Below are 16,931 nucleotides of genomic sequence, written 5' to 3'. Positions count from 1 at the left end.
ATTAAATTAAGCAATGAAAAGAATAAATAGTTAACCATTGCCCGTGTTGTCATCTTTTACTAGACAACCGCTACCTACACGCCCTGCGTAAATACTGTAACGCTAAACTCGTACCTAGGTCTTTTCGCACTGTGCAATTATTTTTGGTTTACATATAATACAGTGGGCTACCTTCGGGGAAATGGGAGGTGGCCTCTTAATAGGGTTTGGCAGCTTAATAGAGGTTTGTGTACCTTGAATACTTTTTCACTATCGGGTTATAAATTTAGCTAAATTTCTTAGTAAACATGGAGTCAATTCAAGACAATCATGATAGACGTCATTCTCGGAGACTCTGAGGCAGTTAGTAGGGACGGGGAAAAAGTCTAAAAGGGTCTTCGCCCGAACTTTTTTCTCACCCGTTTAGACTCCCCTCCCCGCCCATAACTGCCCCTAGGTCTCCGAGAATGACGTCTATAATGATTGTCTTGAATTGACTCCATGTTCACTAAGAAATTTATAATCCGATGCATGGTGAAAAAATATCCAAGGTACACCAACCTCTATTAAGTGACCAGCCCCTATTAAGCGGCCACCTCCAGTTTCCCCGAGGGTAGCCCAAAAATAATTGCACAGCGCGAAAAGACCTAGGTACGAGTTTAGCGTTGCAGTATTTACGAAGGGCGTGTAGGTAGCGGTTGTCTAGTAAAAGATGACAACACAGGCAATGGTTAACTATTCATTCTTTTCATTGCTTAATTTAATCTCTTCCTACTCAACAAGATTGTGTGCTTCCTGTGGTTACGGACCCTTACGTATTAGGATAGAAATTGTCCTACCCTTACCCCCTATAATGGAATGACAGCATTGCGTGACGAACAAACAACGAACCGCTGCAAGCAAGGATTCAAGCAGCAATAGACCAAACGATGATCAAACGTAATGTTTTGGTGGAGTGCAAAGCAGGCAACTATCTACAAATCACTTAACCGTTTTTGACTCAGATGCAGTGGTGATCATATATGTCGAAAGAGGGTCATAGACTCATGGTATTCGACTATTAAATAAGTTGACAGTTGGCGATGTACCTCGGACGTTGTGTAAACAAAAGCAAACTTCTGCTTTATGTGCGACGAATGGTGACGGAAACACGTCAAATCGGCGTTTGGACCTGCCTTTTACAGCAAATAAGGTTAGAACATTTCGAAATTATCAGCTCTGTGTCTATTTCAACTTAATATAGCTCAAGACATGTGGCGCGTGCTAAAATATATGTCTAACCCGTAAATTGAAATTTGACGACGGACGGTCAAATATCTGCATTTTTAACGTACTTTGAAAAGCTCTCCGTCGCTCACAATCATTTGCCCAAAGAAATTTTTACAGGAATCTGTAGACCATCCTTCTGCGATTCAACCACCAGAAGCTTAATCCATTTGAAGGTTTCGCACATGGCGAAAATCAATTATTTTTACGAAGTACTTTTAAGTGAATGAAATACATGTCTTCGAAATTTAATTATTATACACCCAACAAAAACCGCAACATTCCCTAAAATCAACCCAGTACACAATTAAACATTGCACAAAAATATTTGAGTGTTTTAAAGACGGAAGAATGATGCGGTTTTGCATGCGAAGCTCTCAAACTTGTTTAATAAAATGGTGCGTCAAATGACGATTTTAACGGCATTTGGCAATTTGTATATTTCTTTGAAATAAAAGGATGTTTTGCCAAAAAAACTATCCAGTAGTTTTTGTCATGCCCTAGCCTATCTACCACAAGAATATGAGCGAAATCGAATTTTCGACCCTTGCCGCGAAGTTAAGAATTTGTCTGATTTTTACAGGCAGGCACTCTTAAAGACTCATTAAGTTGCCAAAACCGCCTTGCGCGAATCGCGATTTTGACCAAATTCGGCTCGATCTCCCAGAAATTGGGGGATATTTTTAAGTCTTGGGGACTCTAAACTAACTCCTGATGGCCATGGTTTGCAGTGAAATGGATACAGCAAAACTTTTTGAACGCTCACTTTGGAGCTTCTGGGCAGAAATATAGCCCCATTTTACTTGAAGTCTCATAGAGTATGCGTAACCGCGTTGCGCGCATCGTGATTTTGCCCAACTTCGGCTCTATTTCCCGGAACTTGGGGGATATTTTCCAGTCCCGGGGACTCTAAACTAACTCCTGCTTGCCTTGGTTTGCAGTGAAATGGACACAGCAAAACTTTTTGAACTCTCGGTTTCGAGCTTCTGGGCCGAAAAATAGCCCCACTTCACTTTGAGACTCAAAGAGTAGCCGAGACCGCCTTGCCCACATCGTCATTTGGATCAACATCGGCTTTATTTCCCGGAACTTGGGGAATATTTTCCAGTCCCGGGGACTCGAAACTAACTCCTAATTGCGTTGGTTTGCAGTGAAATGGACACAACAAAACTTTTTGAACGCTCACTCTCGTGCTTCTGGGCCGAAATATAGCCCCACTTTACTTTAAAACTCATAGAGTAGCCGAGACCGCCTTGTGTGTATTGTAATTTTTTGCCAACTTCAAATCGATTTCCTGGAACCACGGGGATATTTTCCAGTCCCGTGCACACTAAACTAACTCCTGATTGCCTTGGTTTGTAGTGACGTGGACACAACAAAAACGTTTTAAATGTTCACTTTCGAGCTTCTGGGCAGAAATATAGCCCCACTTCAATTTAAGACTGAAAAAGTAGCCGAGATCGCCTCGCGCGCATGGTGATTTTGACCAACTTCGGCTCGATTTGCTGGAACTTGGGGGATATTTTCCAGTCCCGGGGACTCTAAACTAACTCCTGATGGCCGTGGTTTGCAGTGAAATAAACAAAGCAATTTTTTTGAAGACTCACTTTCGAGCTTCTGGGTCGAAATATAGCTCCATTTCACTTTAAGAATAAAAGAGTACCCGAGACCGCCTTATCGGCATCGTGATTTTGACCAACTTTGGCTCCATTTCCCTTAACTTGGGGGATATTTTCCAGTTTAGGGGACTCTAAATTAACTCCTGATGGCCTTGGTTTGCAGTGAAATGGACACAGCAAAACTTTTTGAACGCTGACTTTCGAGCTTCTGGGCCAAAATATAGCCCCACTTCACTTTAAGACTGAAAGAGTAGCGGAGACCGCCTTGCGCGCATGGTGATTCTAGGCCGGAATATAGGCCTACTTCACTTTAAGACTGAAAGAGTAGCGTCGACCGCTTTGCGCGCATCCCGATTTTGACCGACTTTGGCTCGATTTCTCAAAACTTGGGGGATATTTTCCAATCCCGGGGACTCTAAAGTAACTCCTGATGGCCTTGGTTTGCAGTAAAATGGACACAGGAAAACTTTTTGAACGCTCACTTTCGAGCTTCTTGGCCGAAATATAGCCCCACTTCACTTTAAGACTCATAGAGTAGCCGAGACCGCCTTGCGCGCATCGGGATTCTGACCAACTTCGGCTCGATTTCCCGGAACTTGGGGGATATTTACCAGTCCGGGGACTCTAAACTGACAGGTGATGGCCTCTGCTTTTAGTGAATTGGACACAGGTAAAACGATCACACGCTCGGTTTCAAGCTTCTAGGCCAAAATATAGCCCTACTTCACTTTTAGACTAAAAGACTAGCCGAGACCGCGTTGCGTGCATCCTGATTTTGACCAACTTCGGCTCGATTTCCAGGAACCTGGGGAATAAATGTTTGTAGCCTGGACTCTAAACTAACCGGTGATGGCCCTGGTTTTTACTGAATTGGACACAGGTAAAACCATCGCACGCTCGGTTTCGATCTTCTAGGCCGAAATAAAGCCCCACTTCACTTTAAGACTGAAAGAGTAACCGAGACCACCTTGCGCGCATCGTGATTCTGATCAACTTTTCCTCCATTTCCCGCAACTTGAGGGATATTTCCAGTCCCGGAGACTTTAAACTAACTCCTGATGGTCTTGGTTTGCAGTGAAATGGACACGGGAAAACTTTTTGAACGCTCACTTTCGAGCTTCTGGACCGAAATATAGCCCCACTTCACTTTAAGGCTAATAGAGTAACTGAGACCGGCTTACGTACATTGTGATTTTGACCAACTTCGGCTCGATTTCCCGGAACTTAAGGGATATTTTCCAGTCTCGGGGACTCTAAACTAACTCCTGATTGCCTTGGTTTGCAGTGAAATTGACACAAACAACACTTTTTCAACGCTCACTTTCGAGCTTCTTGGCCGAAATATAGCCCCTCTTCACTTTAAGACTGATAGAGTAGCTGAGACCGCCTTGCGCGCATCGTGATTTTGACCAACTGCGGCTAAATTTCCCGGAACTTGGGCGATATTTTCCAGATCTGGAGACCCTAAAGTAACTCCTGATTGCTTTGGTTTGCAGTAAATTGGACAAAGCAAGACTTTTTCAACGCGCACTTTGGAGCTTCTGGGCCGAAATATAGCCCCGCTTCACTTTGACACTCATAGACTAGCCGAGACCGCCTTACGCGCATCGTGCGCCTACCCAACTTCGCCTCGATTTCCCGGAACTTGGGGGATATTTTCCAGTCCTGGGGCCTCTAAACTAACTCCTGATGGCCTTACTTTTCAGAGAAATGGACACAGGCAAAAGGAGCGCACCCTCGGTGTCGAGCTTCTAGGTCCAAATATAGCCCCACTTCATTTTAAGGCTGAAAGAGTGGCCGAGACCGCCTTAGGCGCATCGTGATTTTGAGCAACTTTGGCTCGATTTGCCGGAACTTGGGGGATATTTTGCAGTCCCGGGAACTCTAAACTAACTCCTGATGGCCTTAGTTTTCAGTGAAATGGACACAGGGAAAAGGAGCGCACGCCCGCTGTCGAACTTCTAGGTCGAAATATAGCGCTACTTCATTTCAAGACTGAATGAGTGGCCGAGACGCCTTACGCGCATCGTGATTTTGAGCAACTTTGGCTCGATTTGCTGAGACTTGGCGGATATTTTCCAGTCCCGGGGACTCTAAACTAACTCCGGAAGGCTTTAGTTTTCAGAAGAATCGACACAGGTAAAAGGAGCGCACGTTCGGTGTTGAGCTTCGAGGCCGAAATATAGCCCTACTTCATTTTAAGACATAAAGAGTAGCCGAGACCGCCTTACGTGCATCGTGATTTTGAGAAACTTTGACTCAATTTGCCGACACTTGGGGGATATTTTCCAGTCCCGGAGACTCTAAACTAAGTCCTGATGGCCTTAGTTTTCAGTGAAATGGACACAGGTAAAAGGAGCGCACGCTCGGTGGCGAGCTTCTGGGCCGAAATATGGCGCCACTTCATTTTAAGACAGAAAGAGTAGCCGAGACCACCTTACGGGCATAGTGATTTTGAGCAGCTTTGGCTCAATATGCCGGAACTTTGGGGATATTTTCCAGTCCCGGGGACTCTAAACCAACTCCTGATTGCCTTAGTTTTCAGTGAAATGGACACAGGTAAAAGGAGCGGACGCTCGGTTTCGAGCTTCTGGGCCGAAATATAGCCCCACTTCTTATAAAAACTTAAAGACTAGCTGAGACCTCCTTACGCGCATCGTGACTTTGAGCAACTTTGGCTAGATTTCCTGGAACTTGGGGGACATTTTTCAGTCCCGGGGACTCTAAACTAACTTCTGATTGCCTTGGTTTAAAGTGAAATGGACACATGTAAAACGATCGCACGCTCGGTTTTGGTCTTCTAGGAAGAAATATAGCCCCACTTCACTTTAAGTTTAAAAGGGTAGTTAAGACCGCCTGGCGCGCATCGTGATTTTGACCAACTTCGGTTTGATTTCCCGGATCTTGGGGGATATTTTCCAGTCCCAGGGACTCTAAACTAACTCCTGATGGCCTTGGTTTGCAGTGAAATGGACACAGCAAAACTTTTTGAACGTTCGGTTTCGAGCTTCTGGGCCGAAAAATAGCCCCACTTCACTTTGAGACTCAAAGAGTAGCCGAGACCGCCTTGCGCACATCGTCATTTGGACCAACTTCGGGTTTATTTCCCGGAACTTGGGGAATATTTTCCAGTCCCGGGGACTCGAAACTAACTCCTGATGGCCTTGGTTTGCAGTGAAATGGACACAACAAAACTTTTTGAACGCTCACTCTCGTGCTTCTGGGCCGAAATATAGCCCCACTTTACTTTAAAACTCATAGAGTAGCCGAGACCGCCTTGCGTGCATTGTGATTTTTTGCCAACTTCAAATCGATTTCCCGGAACCACGGGGATATTTTCCAGTCCCGGGCACACTAAACTAACTCCTGATTGCCTTGGTTTGCAGTGACATGGACACAGGAAAACGTTTTAAATGTTCACTTTCGAGCTTCTGGGCAGAAATATAGCCCCACTTCACTTTAAGAATAAAAGAGTAGCCGAGACCGCCTTATCCGCATGGTGATTTTGACCAACTTTGGCTCCATTTCCCGGAACTTGGGGAATGTTTTCCAGTCCCAGGGACTCTAAACTAACTAGTAATGGGCTTACCGTTCAGTAAAATGGACACAGGTAAAAGAAGCGCACCGTCTGTGTCTACCCTATAGACCGAAATATAGCCATACTCTATTTTAAGACTAAAAGAGTAGCCGTGATCGCCTTACGCGCATCGTGATTTTCAGCATTTTTGGCTCGATTTGCCGGAACTTGGGGGATATTTATCAGTCTCGGGGACTCTAAACTAACTTGTGATGGCCTTAGTTTTCAGTGAAATGGACACAAGGAAAGGGAGCGCACCCTCGGTGTCGAGCTCTCAGGTCACAATATAGCCCCACTTCATTTTAAGACTCAAACAGTAGCGAGACCGCCTTACGAGTATCGTGATTTTAACCAAGTTCGGCTCGATTTGCAAAAACTTGGGGGTACTTTCCAATCCCGGGTCTCAAACCTAACTATTGATGACCTTAGTTTTCAGTGAAATAGACACAGGTAAAAGGAGCGCACGCTTGGTGTCAAGCTTCTGGGCCGAAATATAGCCCCACTTCATTTTAAGACTTAAAGGGTCGAGGAAACCGCCTTACGCCTATTGTTAATTTAAGCAACTATGGCTCGATTTGCCGAAACTTGGGGGATATTTTCCAGTCCCGGGGACTCTAAACTAACTCCTGATTGCCTTGGTTTGCAGTGAAATGGACACAAAAAACACTTTTTCAACGCTCACTTTCGAGCTTCTTGGCCGAAATATAGCCCCTCTTCACTTTAAGACTGATAGAGTAGCTGAGACCGCCTTGCGCGCATCGTGATTTTGACCAACTGCGGCTAAATTTCCCGGAACTTGGGCGATATTTTCCAGATCTGGAGACCCTAAAGTAACTCCTGATTGCTTTGGTTTGAAGTAAATTGGACAAAGCAAGACTTTTTCAACGCGCACTTTGGAGCTTCTGGGCCGAAATATAGCCCCGCTTCACTTTGACACTCATAGACTAGCCGAGACCGCCTTACGCGCATCGTGCGCCTACCCAACTTCGCCTCGATTTCCCGGAACTTGGGGGATATTTTCCAGTCCTGGGGCCTCTAAACTAACTCCTGATGGCCTTACTTTTCAGAGAAATGGACACAGGCAAAAGGAGCGCACCCTCGGTGTCGAGCTTCTAGGTCCAAATATAGCCCCACTTCATTTTAAGGCTGAAAGAGTGGCCGAGACCGCCTTAGGCGCATCGTGATTTTGAGCAACTTTGGCTCGATTTGCCGGAACTTGGGGGATATTTTGCAGTCCCGGGAACTCTAAACTAACTCCTGATGGCCTTAGTTTTCAGTGAAATGGACACAGGGAAAAGGAGCGCACGCCCGCTGTCGAGCTTCTAGGTCGAAATATAGCCCCACTTCATTTCAAGACTGAATGAGTGGCCGAGACGCCTTACGCGCATCGTGATTTTGAGCAACTTTGGCTCGATTTGCTGAAACTTGGCGGATATTTTCCAGTCCCGGGAACTCTAAACTAACTCCTGAAGGCTTTAGTTTTCAGAAGAATCGACACAGGTAAAAGGAGCGCACGTTCGGTGTTGAGCTTCGAGGCCGAAATATAGCCCTACTTCATTTTAAGACATAAAGAGTAGCCGAGACCGCCTTACGTGCATCGTGATTTTGAGAAACTTTGACTCAATTTGCCGACACTTGGGGGATATTTTCCAGTCCCGGAGACTCTAAACTAAGTCCTGATGGCCTTAGTTTTCAGTGAAATGGACACAGGTAAAAGGAGCGCACGCTCGGTGGCGAGCTTCTGGGCCGAAATATGGCGCCACTTCATTTTAAGACAGAAAGAGTAGCCGAGACCACCTTACGGGCATAGTGATTTTGAGCAGCTTTGGCTCAATATGCCGGAACTTTGGGGATATTTTCCAGTCCCGGGGACTCTAAACCAACTCCTGATTGCCTTAGTTTTCAGTGAAATGGACACAGGTAAAAGGAGCGGACGCTCGGTTTCGAGCTTCTGGGCCAAAATATATCCCCACTTCTTATAAAAACTTAAAGACTAGCTGAGACCGCCTTACGCGCATCGTGCGCCTACCCAACTTCGCCTCGATTTCCCGGAACTTGGGGGACATTTTTCAGTCCCGGGGACTCTAAACTAACTTCTGATTGCCTTGGTTTAAAGTGAAATGGACACATGTAAAACGATCGCACGCTCGGTTTGGGTCTTCTAGGAAGAAATATAGCCCCACTTCACTTTGAGTTTAAAAGAGTAGTTAAGAACGCCTTGCGCGCATCGTGATTTTGACCAACTTCGGTTTGATTTCCCGGATCTTGGGGGATATTTTCTACTCCCAGGGACTCTAAACTAACTCTTGGTGGCCTTGGTTTGCAGTGAAATGGACACAGCAAAACTTTTTGAACGCTCGGTTTCGAGCTTCTGGGCCGAAATATAGCCCCACTTAACTTTAAGAATCAAAGAGTAGCCGAGACCGCCTTGCGCCCATCGTGATTTTGTCCAACTTGGGCTCGATATCCCGGAACTTGGGGGATATTTTCCAGTCCTGGGGACTCTAAACTAACTCCTGATGGCCCTGGTTTTCAGTGATATGGACACAGCAAAACTTTTTGAACGCTCACTTTTGAGCTTCTGGGCCGAAATATAGCCCCATCTCTCTTTAAGACTGAAAGAGTAGCCGAAACCGTCTTACGCGCATCGTGATTTTGACCAAGTTTGGCTCGATTTCCCGGAGCTTGGAGGATATTTTCCAATCCCGGGGACTCTAAACTAACTTTTGATGGCCTTGGTTTAAAGTGAAATGGACACATGTAAAACGATCGCACGCTCGGTTTTGGTCTTCTAGGAAGAAATATAGCCCCACTTCACTTTAAGTTTAAAAGAGTAGTTAAGACCGCTTGGCGCGCATCGTGATTTTGACCAACTTCGGTTTGATTTCCCGGATCTTGGGGGATATTTTCCAGTCCCAGGGACTCTAAACTAGCTCCTGATGGCCTTGGTTTGCAGTGAAATGGACACAGGAAAACTTTTTCAACGCTCACTTTCGAGCTTCTGGACCGAAATATAGCCCCACCTTACTTTAAGACTGATAGAGTAGCCGAGACCGCCTTACGGCCATCGTCATGCTGACCAACTTTGGCTCCATTTCCCGGAACTTGGGGGATATTTTCTAGTCCTGGGGAGTCTAAACTAGCTCCCGATGGGCTTGGTTTGCAGTGAAATACACACAGGTAAAACGATCGCACGCTCGGTTTTAAGCTTCCAGGCCGTAATATAGCTCCCCTTCACTTAAAAACTGAAAGAGTAGCCGAGTCCGCCTTGCGCGCATCGTGATTTTGACCAACCTCCGCTCGATTTCCTGGAACCTGGGGGATATTTTCCAGTCCCGGGGACTGTAAACGAACTCCTGATGGCCTTGGTTTGCAGTGAAATGGACACAGGTAAAACGATGTCACGTTCGGGTTAAAGCCTCTAGGTCGAAATATAGCCCCACTTCAGTTTAAGACTAAAAGAGTAGTTGAGACCGCCTTGCGCGCATCCTGATTTTGACCATCATCGGCTTAATTTCCCGGAACTTGGGGGATATTTTCGAGTCCCGGGGACTCGAAACTAACTCCTGATGGCCTTTATTTTTCAGTTAAATGGACACAGGAAAACGTTTTGAACGCTTACTTTCCAGCTTCTGGGCCGAAATATAGCCCCACTTTACTCGAAGACTCATAGAGTAGCCGAGACCGCCTTCCACGCATCGTGTTTTGACCAACTTCGGCTCGATTTCCCGGAACTCGGGGCATATTTTCCAGTTCTGGGGTCGCTAGACTAACTCCTAATGACCTTGGTTTGCAGTGAAATTGACACATCAAAACTTTTTTAACGCTCGGTTTCGAGCTTCTGGGCCGAATTATAGCCCCATTTCACTTAAGAGTCCCTGTCCATAAAAATGTAAAATAACTCGGCAAGGGTCGAAAATTCGATTTCGCTCATATTCCTATGGTAGATAGGTTAGGGCATGACAAAAACTACTGGATAGTTTTTTTGGCAAAATATCCTTTTATTTCAAAGAAATATGCAAATTACCAAATGCCGTTAAAATCGTCATTTGACACACCATTTTGTTAAACAAGTTTGAGAGCTTCGCATGCAAAACCACATCATTCTTCCGTCTTTAAAACACTCAAATATTTTTGTGCAATGTTTAATTGTGTACTGGGTTGATTTTAGGGAATGTTGCGGTTTTTGTTGGGTGTAAAATAATTAAATTTCGAAGACATGTATTTCATTTACTTAAAAGTACTTCCTAAAAATAATTGATTTTCACCATGTGCGAAACCTTCAAATGGATTAAGCTTCTGGTGGTTGAATCGCAGAAGGATGGTCTACAGATTCCTGTAAAAATTTCTTTGGGCAAATGATTGTGAGCGACGGAGAGCTTTTCAAAGTACGTTAAAAATGCAGATATTTGACCGTCCGTCGTCAAATTTCAATTTACGGGTTAGACATATATTTTAGCACGCGCCACATGTCTTGAGCTATATTAAGTTGAAATAGACACAGAGCTGATAATTTCGAAATGTTTTAACCTTATTTGCTGTAAAAGGCAGGTCCAAAAACCTATTTGACGTGTTTCCGTCACCATTCGTCGCACATAAAGCAGAAGTTTGCTTTTGTTTACACAACGTCCGATGTACATCGCCAACTGTCAACTGATTTAATGGTCGAATACCATGAATCTATGACCCTCTTTCGACACATATGATCACCACTGCATCTGAGTCAAAAACGGCTAAGTGATTTGTAGATAGTTGCCTGCTTTGCACTCCACCAAAACATTACGTTTGATCATCGTTTGGTCTATTGCTGCTTGAATCCTTGCTTGCAGCGGTTCGTTGTTTGTTCGTCACGCAATGCTGTCATTCCATTTTAGGGGGTAAGGGTAGGACAATTTCTATTCTAATACGTAAGGGTCCGTAAGGCTTGGAACCACAGGGAGCACACAATCTTGTTGAGTAGGAAGAGATTAAATTAAGCAATGAAAAGAATAAATAGTTAACCATTGCCCGTGTTGTCATCTTTTACTAGACAACCGCTACCTACACGCCCTGCGTAAATACTGTAACGCTAAACTCGTACCTAGGTCTTTTCGCACTGTGCAATTATTTTTGGTTTACATATAATACAGTGGGCTACCTTCGGGGAAATGGGAGGTGGCCTCTTAATAGGGGTTGGCAGCTTAATAGAGGTTTGTGTACCTTGAATACTTTTTCACTATCGGGTTATAAATTTAGCTAAATTTCTTAGTAAACATGGAGTCAATTCAAGACAATCATGATAGACGTCATTCTCGGAGACTCTGAGGCAGTTAGTAGGGACGGGGAAAAAGTCTAAAAGGGTCTTCGCCCGAACTTTTTTCTCACCCGTTTAGACTCCCCCCCCCCGCACATAACTGCCCCTAGGTCTCCGAGAATGACGTCTATAATGATTGTCTTGAATTGACTCCATGTTCACTAAGAAATTTATAATCCGATGCATGGTGAAAAAATATCCAAGGTACACCAACCTCTATTAAGTGACCAGCCCCTATTAAGCGGCCACCTCCCATTTCCCCGAAGGTAGCTCAAAAATAATTGCACAGCGCGAAAAGACCTAGGTACGAGTTTAGCGTTGCAGTATTTACGAAGGGCGTGTAGGTAGCGGTTGTCTAGTAAAAGATGACAACACAGGCAATGGTTAACTATTCATTCTTTTCATTGCTTAATTTAATCTCTTCCTACTCAACAAGATTGTGTGCTTCCTGTGGTTACGGACCCTTACGTATTAGGATAGAAATTGTCCTACCCTTACCCCCTAAAATGGAATGACAGCATTGCGTGACGAAGAAACAACGAACCGCTGCAAGCAAGGATTCAAGCAGCAATAGACCAAACGATGATCAAACGTAATGTTTTGGTGGAGTGCAAAGCAAGCAACTATCTACAAATCACTTAGCCGTTTTTGACTCAGATGCAGTGGTGATCATATGTGTCGAAAGAGGGTCATAGATTCATGGTATTCGACCATTAAATCAGTTGACAGTTGGCGATGTACATCGGACGTTGTGTAAACAAAAGCAAACTTCTGCTTTATGTGCGACGAATGGTGACGGAAACACGTCAAATCGGCGTTTGGACCTGCCTTTTACAGCAAATAAGGTTAGAACATTTCGAAATTATCAGCTCTGTGTCTATTTCAACTTAATATAGCTCAAGACATGTGGCGCGTGCTAAAATATATGTCTAACCCGTAAATTGAAATTTGACGACGGACGGTCAAATATCTGCATTTTTAACGTACTTTGAAAACCTCTCGCGTCGCTCACAATCATTTGCCCAAAGAAATTTTTACAGGAATCTGTGATCTGCGATTCAACCACCAGAAGCTTAATCCATTTGAAGGTTTCGCACATGGCGAAAATCAATTATTTTTAGGAAGTACTTTTAAGTAAATGAAATACATGTCTTCGAAATTTAATTATTTTACACCCAACAAAAACCGCAACATTCCCTAAAATCAACCCAGTACACAATTAAACATTGCACAAAAATATTTGAGTGTTTTAAAGACGGAAGAATGATGCGGTTTTGCATGCGAAGCTCTCAAACTTGTTTAATAAAATGGTGCGTCAAATGACGATTTTAACGGCATTTGGCAATTTGTATATTTCTTTGAAATAAAAGGATGTTTTGCCAAAAAAACTATCCAGTAGTTTTTGTCATGCCCTAGCCTATCTACCACAAGAATATGAGCGAAATCGAATTTTCGACCCTTGCCGCGAAGTTAAGAATTTGTCTGATTTTTACAGGCAGGCACTCTTAAAGACTCATTAAGTTGCCAAAACCGCCTTGCGCGAATCGCGATTTTGACCAAATTCGGCTCGATCTCCCAGAAATTGGGGGATATTTTTAAGTCTTGGGGACTCTAAACTAACTCCTGATGGCCATGGTTTGCAGTGAAATGGATACAGCAAAACTTTTTGAACGCTCACTTTGGAGCTTCTGGGCAGAAATATAGCCCCATTTTACTTGAAGTCTCATAGAGTATGCGTAACCGCGTTGCGCGCATCGTGATTTTGCCCAACTTCGGCTCTATTTCCCGGAACTTGGGGGATATTTTCCAGTCCCGGGGACTCTAAACTAACTCCTGCTTGCCTTGGTTTGCAGTGAAATGGACACAGCAAAACTTTTTGAACTCTCGGTTTCGAGCTTCTGGGCCGAAAAATAGCCCCACTTCACTTTGAGACTCAAAGAGTAGCCGAGACCGCCTTGCGCACATCGTCATTTGGACCAACTTCGGGTTTATTTCCCGGAACTTGGGGAATATTTTCCAGTCCCGGGGACTCGAAACTAACTCCTGATGGCCTTGGTTTGCAGTGAAATGGACACAACAAAACTTTTTGAACGCTCACTCTCGTGCTTCTGGGCCGAAATATAGCCCCACTTTACTTTAAAACTCATAGAGTAGCCGAGACCGCCTTGCGTGCATTGTGATTTTTTGCCAACTTCAAATCGATTTCCTGGAACCACGGGGATATTTTCCAGTCCCGGGCACACTAAACTAACTCCTGATTGCCTTGGTTTGTAGTGACTTGGACACAACAAAAACGTTTTAAATGTTCACTTTCGAGCTTCTGGGCAGAAATATAGCCCCACTTCAATTTAAGACTGAAAAAGTAGCCGAGATCGCCTCGCGCGCATGGTGATTTTGACCAACTTCGGCTCGATTTGCTGGAACTTGGGGGATATTTTCCAGTCCCAGGGACTCTAAACTAACTCCTGATGGCCGTGGTTTGCAGTGAAATAAACAAAGCAATTTTTTTGAAGACTCACTTTCGAGCTTCTGGGTCGAAATATAGCTCCATTTCACTTTAAGAATAAAAGAGTACCCGAGACCGCCTTATCGGCATCGTGATTTTGACCAACTTTGGCTCCATTTCCCTTAACTTGGGGGATATTTTCCAGTTTAGGGGACTCTAAATTAACTCCTGATGGCCTTGGTTTGCAGTGAAATGGACACAGCAAAACTTTTTGAACGCTGACTTTCGAGCTTCTGGGCCAACATATAGCCCCACTTCACTTTAAGACTGAAAGAGTAGCGGAGACCGCCTTGCGCGCATGGTGATTCTAGGCCGGAATATAGGCCTACTTCACTTTAAGACTGAAAGAGTAGCGTCGACCGCTTTGCGCGCATCCCGATTTTGACCGACTTTGGCTCGATTTCTCAAAACTTGGGGGATATTTTCCAATCCCGGGGACTCTAAAGTAACTCCTGATGGCCTTGGTTTGCAGTAAAATGGACACAGGAAAACTTTTTGAACGCTCACTTTCGAGCTTCTTGGCCGAAATATAGCCCCACTTCACTTTAAGACTCATAGAGTAGCCGAGACCGCCTTGCGCGCATCGGGATTCTGACCAACTTCGGCTCGATTTCCCGGAACTTGGGGGATATTTACCAGTCCGGGGACTCTAAACTGACAGGTGATGGCCTCTGTTTTTAGTGAATTGGACACAGGTAAAACGATCACACGCTCGGTTTCAAGCTTCTAGGCCAAAATATAGCCCTACTTCACTTTTAGACTAAAAGACTAGCCGAGACCGCGTTGCGTGCATCCTGATTTTGACCAACTTCGGCTCGATTTCCAGGAACCTGGGGAATAAATGTTTGTAGCCTGGACTCTAAACTAACCGGTGATGGCCCTGGTTTTTACTGAATTGGACACAGGTAAAACCATCGCACGCTCGGTTTCGATCTTCTAGGCCGAAATAAAGCCCCACTTCACTTTAAGACTGGAAGAGTAACCGAAACCACCTTGCGCGCATCGTGATTCTGATCAACTTTGCCTCCATTTCCCGCAACTTGAGGGATATTTTCCAGTCCCGGAGACTTTAAACTAACTCCTGATGGTCTTGGTTTGCAGTGAAATGGACACGGGAAAACTTTTTGAACGCTCACCTTCGAGCTTCTGGACCGAAATATAGCCCCACTTCACTTTAAGACTAATAGAGTAACTGAGACCGGCTTACGTACATTGTGATTTTGACCAACTTCGGCTCGATTTCCCGGAACTTAAGGGATATTTTCCAGTCTCGGGGACTCTAAACTAACTCCTGATTGCCTTGGTTTGCAGTGAAATGGACACAAAAAACACTTTTTCAACGCTCACTTTCGAGCTTCTTGGCCGAAATATAGCCCCTCTTCACTTTAAGACTGATAGAGTAGCTGAGACCGCCTTGCGCGCATCGTGATTTTGACCAACTGCGGCTAAATTTCCCGGAACTTGGGCGATATTTTCCAGATCTGGAGACCCTAAAGTAACTCCTGATTGCTTTGGTTTGAAGTAAATTGGACAAAGCAAGACTTTTTCAACGCGCACTTTGGAGCTTCTGGGCCGAAATATAGCCCCACTTCACTTTGACACTCATAGACTAGCCGAGACCGCCTTACGCGCATCGTGCGCCTACCCAACTTCGCCTCGATTTCCCGGAACTTGGGGGATATTTTCCAGTCCTGGGGCCTCTAAACTAACTCTTGATGGCCTTACTTTTCAGAGAAATGGACACAGGCAAAAGGAGCGCACCCTCGGTGTCGAGTTTCTAGGTCGAAATATAGCCCCACTTCATTTCAAGACTGAATGAGTGGCCGAGACCGCCTTAGGCGCATCGTGATTTTGAGCAACTTTGGCTCGATTTGCCGAAGTTGGGGGATATTTTCCGGTCCCGGGGACTCTAAACTAACTCATGATTGCCTTAGTTTTTAGTGAAATCGACACAGGTAAAAGGAGCGCGCACTCGGTGTCCAGCTTCTGGGCGAAATATAGCCCCACTTCGTTTTAAGACTGAAAGAATAGACGAAACGGCGTTACGCGCATCGTAATTTTGAGCCACTATGGCTAGATTTCCCAAAACTGACGGGATATTTTCCAGTGCCGAAGACAGTAAACTAATTCCTGATGGCCTGGAAAATGGAGAAAGGTAAAAGGAGCGCACGCTCGGTGTCGAGGTTGTAGGCCGAAATATAGCCCCACTTCATTTTAAGACTGAAAGAGTAGACGAGACCGCCTTACGCCCATTCTGATTTTGAGCGACTTTGGCTCGATTTGCCGGAAGCTAGGAAATATTTTCCAGTTCTGGGGACTCTAAACTAACTCCTGATGGCCTTAGTTTTCAGTAAAATGGACACAAGTAAAAGGAGCGCAGGCTCGGTGTCGAGCTTCTAGGTCGAAATATAGCCCCACTTCATTTTAACACTGAAAGAGTAGGCGAGACCGCCTTATGCGCATCGTGATTTTGAGCCACTAATGCTCAATTTGCCGAAACTTTGGGGATATTTTCCAGTCCCCAGGACTCTAAACTATCTTCAGATGGCTTAGTTTTCAGTGGAATGGATACAGGTAAAAGGCGCACACGGTAGGTTTCGAGCTTCTAGGCCGAAATATAGCCCCACTTCATTTTAAGAGTAGGAGAGACCACCTCACGCGCATGGTGATTTTGAGGGACTTTGGCTCGGT

Source organism: Orbicella franksi, chromosome 8 (genome assembly GCF_964199315.1).
Source record: "Orbicella franksi chromosome 8, jaOrbFran1.1, whole genome shotgun sequence".
NCBI lineage: Eukaryota > Metazoa > Cnidaria > Anthozoa > Scleractinia > Merulinidae > Orbicella > Orbicella franksi.
The sequence above is the reverse complement of the archived record's forward strand: the minus strand, read 5'-3'. Positions refer to the sequence as shown.